Source organism: Hyaena hyaena, unplaced genomic scaffold (genome assembly GCF_003009895.1).
Source record: "Hyaena hyaena isolate Hyena2069 unplaced genomic scaffold, ASM300989v1 scaffold_1195, whole genome shotgun sequence".
Taxonomy (NCBI): Eukaryota; Metazoa; Chordata; class Mammalia; order Carnivora; family Hyaenidae; genus Hyaena; species Hyaena hyaena.
The window spans coordinates 12,134-19,674 of NW_024081833.1; the positions used below are offsets into that span (position 1 = coordinate 12,134).

The 7,541-nt window shown below is 38.9% G+C and overlaps 1 pseudogene; it reads left to right on the top strand.

Moving 5' to 3' along the window:
* Window positions 1–5,069: 5,069 nt before the first annotated feature.
* Window positions 5,070–5,486, top strand: LOC120224589 (annotated as a pseudogene).
* Window positions 5,487–7,541: the final 2,055 nt, after the last annotated feature.

Genomic DNA, 7,541 nt, shown 5'->3' on the forward strand with positions numbered 1-7,541 from the left:
AGTACTGAGCAGTGAATGTACTGCTGCCTGTTCAGTAATTGTACATTTAAATGTAACTTAAAGCCATTTTATATGGGTCTGTTTTCTAGTAACTAAATATCATTTCTAATTGATGCTTGAACCTAATACAAAATATTTGAATAGGAAGAAAAGTGTACTCATTAAATCATAGTTTTTAAATCTGTCTGCAGAAAATACATAAATTGAATAATTATAGAACCAGAGAGGGGGAAATGACTAAAAATATTATAATATTATAATTAAATAATAAAATATTTCAACTTAACTGAATTGCATAAACTAAATAGCTACTGTTCATATCAAGAATATTAAACTCCTGTGTGTTGATTAGGTTGTGTCCAAATTATGTGGGAAAGAGCATAGGAGATTTTCATATGCATCATATTCCTTTCACTTGGGACACCTCAGAGAGGCTCCAGAGGTAGATTCAATATGACTGAGTTCCTATCCCATGATGTCATCATGTAAATGAGATACACTCTTCATTTCATCCAGTTCAGCTTTGCTCTGGGGAAGGGGCAGGTTTCTTACTAATTCATTTGTATCTTAATAAAAAATTGCCATCAATTAGAGAAAAAGGCAGAATTTTAGATATTTCTTGATACTGAAGAGATTCCCCTGCTTTGAAATGTGAACACTTAGAGGGTCTGGTGTGTGTAAGTGGAAAGAGAGTACAATGTCATTTTCCCTTTAAATTTCCCTAAAATTTATGTTTCATAGGGAATGAACTGTAGGGAGGACTCCCATTTGTACTCACATAGTTGTACATCAGTCTTTTGTGGAAGCTTTTGGTCTTGTCCCTGATAAGTATATTCAGCAACAAGTTCTTCCCCTACCCACACTCATTAATTTCTAAGCCTTTGTTTACTTTTAGGTGTTTGGGGAGCATAAGAAAGTTGAATACATATGTTTATGTGTAATTTATAATATAATTAACTTTACAAATATATTATCTTGTAAGAATTATTGGAGTCTTAATTGTAGCCTTATTTTCTTAGATATGGGCAATCCAAGTTTTTCTCAAATGAATAAGATCTCCTGACATTTTAGTAGGCATTGAACCCATAGCACATTTGAATATAGTTCTTTATAAACTGGGTTTTAGAATTGGGTCCTCAGAAATATAGTTAGATTCAGGCTGCTAGATTCAGTAATTGTTTATCATTTGCTAAAAAAAAATAGTATCTTGATTTCAAAGTTTGCTTTTATAGGAATATTCAAATGAGTGGACCAGTGACCAACCTAAATAAAAATTTGAAAAGATGGTAATTTGAACTTCTTTGGACCAAGGATGTTGTTGGAAATTAGAGCTACCTTGAAAGTTTGCATGGGCCGCAGAACTTTTTGGCCTGTCTCAGAAACCTATGAAAAAACATTGAGATAATTTTTAAGAAGACAATGCAGTTGAAATCCCCATTTGGAATAAATATTTCTTTGAAATTCAGGAGGGATCCTTGAACTGAAATACCCATCTTCACTTAGGGGGTATTAACATCAGAAGGGATAGAGTTTGGCGTACCACCTGGGTAGGTTGTTGTATCATGGCACTCTCTTTTGCCTGGGTGTCACCCTTTCTGAGGAGCATTGGGAAGGAGCATGGGGTTGAAGAGGGTTGGTGGGGCACAGGCAGTAATTTCCTTGCTCCGAGCTTAGAGCAGAGCAGCTATTCAAGGATGGGGAAAGGAAAGTGAATGCATGGTCCTCAGGAAGTGATCATCTTCTCCTAAAATCCTTTTGATTACTAAAGACAAGGAACTGAAGAAGGGGGGATAATAGTGGGGTAGAGGGAGGGAGGCAAACCATGAGAGACACTTGAATGCTGAGAACAAACTGAGGACTGATGGGGGTGGGAGGGAGGGGAAGGGGTTGATGGGCATGGAGGAGGGCACTTGTGGGGATGAGCACTGGGTGTTATATGGAAACCAACTTGACAATAAACTATTTAAAAAAAGACAAGGAACTGAATGACTGTTAGTGGCAAGCTGAGGAGGCAGTAATTGTTTCCGTGTTTGATATGTAGTAGTTGAGAAGTATTGTCCTCCTATTTAGGTGCAGAGGCACTTTTCTGTATAGGTCCTGTGGCAGATTACTGTATTATCCCGTCATGGCTTCCTATGTAATCCACACAGTCTTCTTATAAGGTGGCATTGACACTTCTCCATTTAGAAGCAAGCCCTCTGTACTCTCCCCTTAAACCCTTTTTGTAACTGATTTGATCAACAGTTCAACAGTATGTGGCAGAGATGATGTTGCATAACTTCTGATGCCAAGTCACAGAAGGCAACATTGCTTCTGCCTGGCTTGCTCTTTCTTTGGATGCTCCACCTTCACACAAGCCAGTAGCTCATAGCGAGAGCACATGGAGAGGCCTGAGTGGAAAGGAACTGAGACTCCTAGCCAGCATCCAGAATCAGCCACCAGACTTGTGAGTGAGTGAGCCATGAGATACTTCCAGCCTCCATTTTCTATCTAGCTCTTATAAGGTGGAGCAAAGCTTAACTATCCCCACTGAACCCTGTCCAAATTGGAGATTTTATAGCCAAATAAATGATATAATTATTTTACAACAACTTTCAGGGTGGTTTGTTACACAGCATTAGACAGCAGGAATAAGGATTGATACATGTAAATCTTCAGAGTACTTCCAATCCTCTCAATATTTATACCAACTGCTTTTCTCATAGCTCTTAAATTCAAGTTCAGGAAAAAAAAAATTCAAGTTCAGGAAAACCTTGTATTGGGGCACCTGGGTGGCTCAGTCAGTTGAGCGTCCAACTTTGGCTCAGGTCTTGATCTTGTGGTTAGTGAGTTCAAGCCTCACATAGGACTCTGTGCTGAGAGCCCAGAGCCTGGAGCCTGCTTTGAATTCTGTGTCTCCCTCTCTCTCTGCCCCTCGCCTGCTCACATTCTGTCTCCCTCTCTCTGAAAAATAAATAAACATTTAAAATATTTTGAAAAAATACAATGGTACACATGTTTAAAATAAATAAATAATAAATAGAAGAAGAAGAAGAAGAGGGAAGAAGAAGAAGAAGAAGAAGAGGGAAGAAGAAGAAGAAGAAGAAGAGGGAAGAAGAAGAAGAAGAAGAAGAAGAAGAAGAAGAAGAAGAAGAAGAAGAAGAAGAAGAAGAAAACCTAGTATTAACATAATTCATTTTTAGTTGCCTCAAAATGTATGTGTGTATTTCTCTGAATGTGACAGTCTCATTTATTCTTAGGTCCATAAAAGTCAGGAAGAAAACAAATGTAATTATCCTAGGTATGACTTTTAAAAGAGTCTTTTGAAATGGGCCACCAGCTACAGTTAGAGAAAGTAAAGGACCCTTTGGCAATTGTGTTTAAATTTTCAGTAGCCACTTGCAAGCTATTAGTGTAACTGTTATAATATTTTAGTCATAAGCCAAACTTACCTTTGTGGCAAAACAGTTTTTTGCCTAAAGGCAAGTCTATAAAATTAAAAAAAAAAATCCCCACTAACTCCAACTTTACCAGGTGCTCTTTTCACAGTGAAAAAAACTTTTACTCCTAAATTAATAAAATCTACAGGCTACCAACAGAAATCCAATTATTAAAACTAACCTTATAAGGAAATCGTGAAAAATAAGACTTAAAAACTATAATGTGCAGTTGGGGATAGTATGAGTGAGAGAAAGTGCACAAGAGAGAAAGAAAGAGAAATGATTGCACAGGACTTGGTCATGGTTAAGATCAATAAGTGAACATCTGTGGTGAGGATGAACCATGATGATGGTGAAGATTATGGCCCAATAATTTTAAAAATCTCATATTCCTGAAATTATTCTATTAAGTCTTACCATGCGCTTAGAGCCATGGACTTTTTAGATCCGTTCCTTTACAAGACCCAACCAAGGACAAATCCCTTCTATCCTGCTAAGCCAGCTGTCATGTTTCTAACAGGAAGAGGCTCTTACCACTTTGTTCTCCTTTATGGCTTAAGTATGTCTTGAACTGCTACTTTAGTTTTATAATGTGCTTTCTAACCTCTCTTTGATCAGTTTCTAAATATTATAATACACTTTTTTCATACAGTTCATACTAAGACTTTAGACTTGGGAGTTAGTACTTCCTCTTTGGCTCTGGTTCTAGGCTTCCCCTAGAGCTATACATTGACCTCACACACTTGATGATGGTGTTTCCAGTCCCTCTGGGACCAGTCTAGGGCTGTCCCTCCTGTTTTACTAGACATAGTTCCATGCACTAGCATTCCTAACTCTGCCAGTGGGACCTAGTCAGGGACCAATTTAAGAGTAATCTAAGCAGACTCTTGTTTCAAAGATAGGAACCGAGGCAGGCCCTCCAAAGTCAAGAGTCCTGTACAGAGCCACATTCCCAGTACTGAAAGGATCAGGCCTATTCTCCTGATCTCTTGAACCCACTCACTTTCTAGTTTTCTTTTTAGGTATCACTGTGTTTTCTTCCTTATACTTAAATATTGGTGTGTGTCTGACTGCAGTGAATGACTAGTTCTTTGTAGGAAAATAAAACAACAGTTGATACAGTGTCCCCAGACTTAACCCCTTTAAAACCTTCTTCTCCTAGGTGTGTTTATGGTTAGACTTGATACACTTTCTTATCTACCCTGTAGGTTAATCTAGAGTTTGATATTACTTTTGTACAAAACTTCCCTCAAACCATGTTGACCTTGTTCTTTTCCTTTTCGGTTTTCCATATTTAAAAAACAGAACAAAAACCCATTGAAAAAATAAGAAAAAGAAGGACAGAACACCATTGTATATTGCAGCCAGGTAGACTGCTTGATCCTGATAGATAGTTAACATAGACAATAACGTCACCATGGCGGAAGGTCATGTCCGCCATAATTAAGGGCTGTCTGTAATTGTGCTGACTGCTTCGTCGTAGCTCAAAGAGACTCCGAGGAAGAGAAAAAGCCACTTCCAGGCTGTCAGCACTGCAGGGCCCTACCCAAGGGCACACTGGTTAAGACATCTTTTTTTGGAGTTCCTGGATTTAACAGATCTATTTGGCTACAAGATGGAGATTTTATATTTAAATCTTGTAAGTAGAACATGAAAGAGAGTAAAGATGCTTTCAAGCTTTCCAACCACGGCCCAGCAGAATGGAAAGGTGGCAAGAAGAAGAAGGGCTCTTCTGCCATCAGCGAAGTAATGACCAGAGCATACACCATCAATAGTCACAAACACATCCATGGAGTGATATTCAAGAAGCATGCCCCTTGGGCACCCAAAGGGACCTAGAAGTTTGATGTGAAGGATATGGGAACTCCAGATGTGCTCATTGACACCAGGCTCAGCAAAGCTGTCTGGGCCAAAGGAATAAGGAATATTCCATATTATATCCATGTGTGGTTGTCCAGAAAATGTAAGAGGGATGAAGATTCACCAAACAAGCTCTACACCCTGGTTACCTATGTACCTGTCACCACTTTCACAAATCTACACACAGTTAAAGTGGATGAGAACTAACTGCTGGCTGTCAAATAAAGATATTAAACTGCAGCAAACAAACAAACAAAAAACCACAATAATTTTAAGTTGATATAAAATACCTTGATACAAGAAAGACAAGCAGAAGAGGGTCAGCATTGAGTGATATAAAATCCAAGTGAGACAGGGGCGCCTGGGTGGCTTAGTCGGTTAAGGGTCCGACTTTCGCTTAGGTCATGATCTCGCGGTTCGTGGGTTCGAGCCCGCGTCGGGCTCTGTGCTGACTGCCAGCTCAGAGCCTGGAGGCTGTTTCAGTCTGTGACTCCCTCTCTCTCCGACCCTCCCCTGCTCACGCTGTCTCTCTCTCTCTCTCTCTCTCTCCTAGAAATAAATAAAACATTAAAAAAAATTAAAAAAAAATCCAAGTGAGACATAAGGCGTTAAGGTTTTCACTCTGTCTTCACAAGTCAAAAGCTGAACAAACTGAAAAATCAACAGAGATCCATCAGAGAAGTAAGGTCACAGAGCAAACTTCTACTCCCCAAATAAAAGAGAGAAACAGGCAGATACAGAGAATGACAACTTACTGGAGTAGAAACCCACCAGCCAAAACTTCTATGGGAATCAGTGCAGGGGCTGGAAACTATCTGTAATTGACAAATTGCTGAAGGCTCGTGTGGACAAGTCTGAGAGTTAAAACTCCAGGGAGAGTCCAGATGGGGGAGGTGCCCACACTTCTGTGAATTTTACTTCCATGAGTAGTTTTACCAGGCTTATATATATATGCCATGCTCTAACAGGTTCATGTATAGATGTAGATATAGATATAGATATAGATGCACATATATATATGCCATGCTCTTGGCTGGGGGAGAAGAAAAGGAACCATTCTGAAATATCGCAGAGCAATCTGTTCTTAACAAGGTTTTCACTCAGGGGAAACTATTTTACAAAGTCTAACCTACCTAAAGGAAGGGAAATACCCATCTCCAGCCCCTTCTAGCCTATCCCATGTAAGGAGTGTGAAAACCTGAGTAGACCTAGTGAAGTTTACAGTCTAGGAGCACTGGATCACCAAAAGACTGAATGAAACCTAATCACAGGACTGAAGCATCCTTGCTTTCACTTGACAGCTTACCATTGCATTACTAAAGCTCTGTTTCCATTGTTTATTTTACTCAGAACATCATGTCTGCTGTTCAACAAAAATTTACAAGGCATAGTAAAAGGCAAAAAAAGCCAAAAACAATTTACATACTTTGAAGAGACTGAACAAACGTCAGGAACAGAATCAGATATGGCAGGAATGTTGAAATTATCAGACCAGGACTTGTTTTTAAAGCTATGATTGATATGCTAAGGGCTTCAGTGGAGAGGCAGAAAGTGTATGAACATAGATAGATAATGTAAGCAGAGAGATAAGAATTCTAAAATGTAACCAAAATGAAGAATGCCTTTGAGGGTTTATTGGTAGGCTGGACATGAATGAAGAAAGATTCTATTTTTTAAAAATTTTCTTTAATGTTTTTATTTAGTTTTGAGGGAGAAAGAGCGAGCAGGAGAGGGGCAGAGAGAGAGCAGGGGAAGGAAGGAGACACAGAATCTGAAGCAGGCTCTGGGCTCTGAGCTGTCAGCATAGAGCATGACTCAGGGCTCGAATTCATGAGCCATAGGATCATGACCTGAGCCAAAGTTGGACACTCAGGCAAGTGAGTCACCCACACGCCCCTGAAGGTTCTTTGAGCTTGATCTTATAACAAGAGATACTCCCAGAACTGAAAAGCAAAGAGAAAAAGACTGAATAAAGTGAAACCACAAGACAACCATAAAAAGGTATAATATATCCATAATAGGGATATCAGAAGAAATAGAAAAAAAGGAACAGAAACAATATTTGAAGCAATAGTGACTAAGAATCTCTCCAAATTATTGCCACATACCAAACCACAGATTAAAGAAACTCAGAAAACACAAATCAGGATAAATACAAAAGCAAAACAACACAAAAAAAAACCTCCCTACGCTTGGGTATATCATAGTCAATCTTAAGAAAATGAAAGTGTTAAAGAAAATGAAAGTGATAAAGTGTTGAAA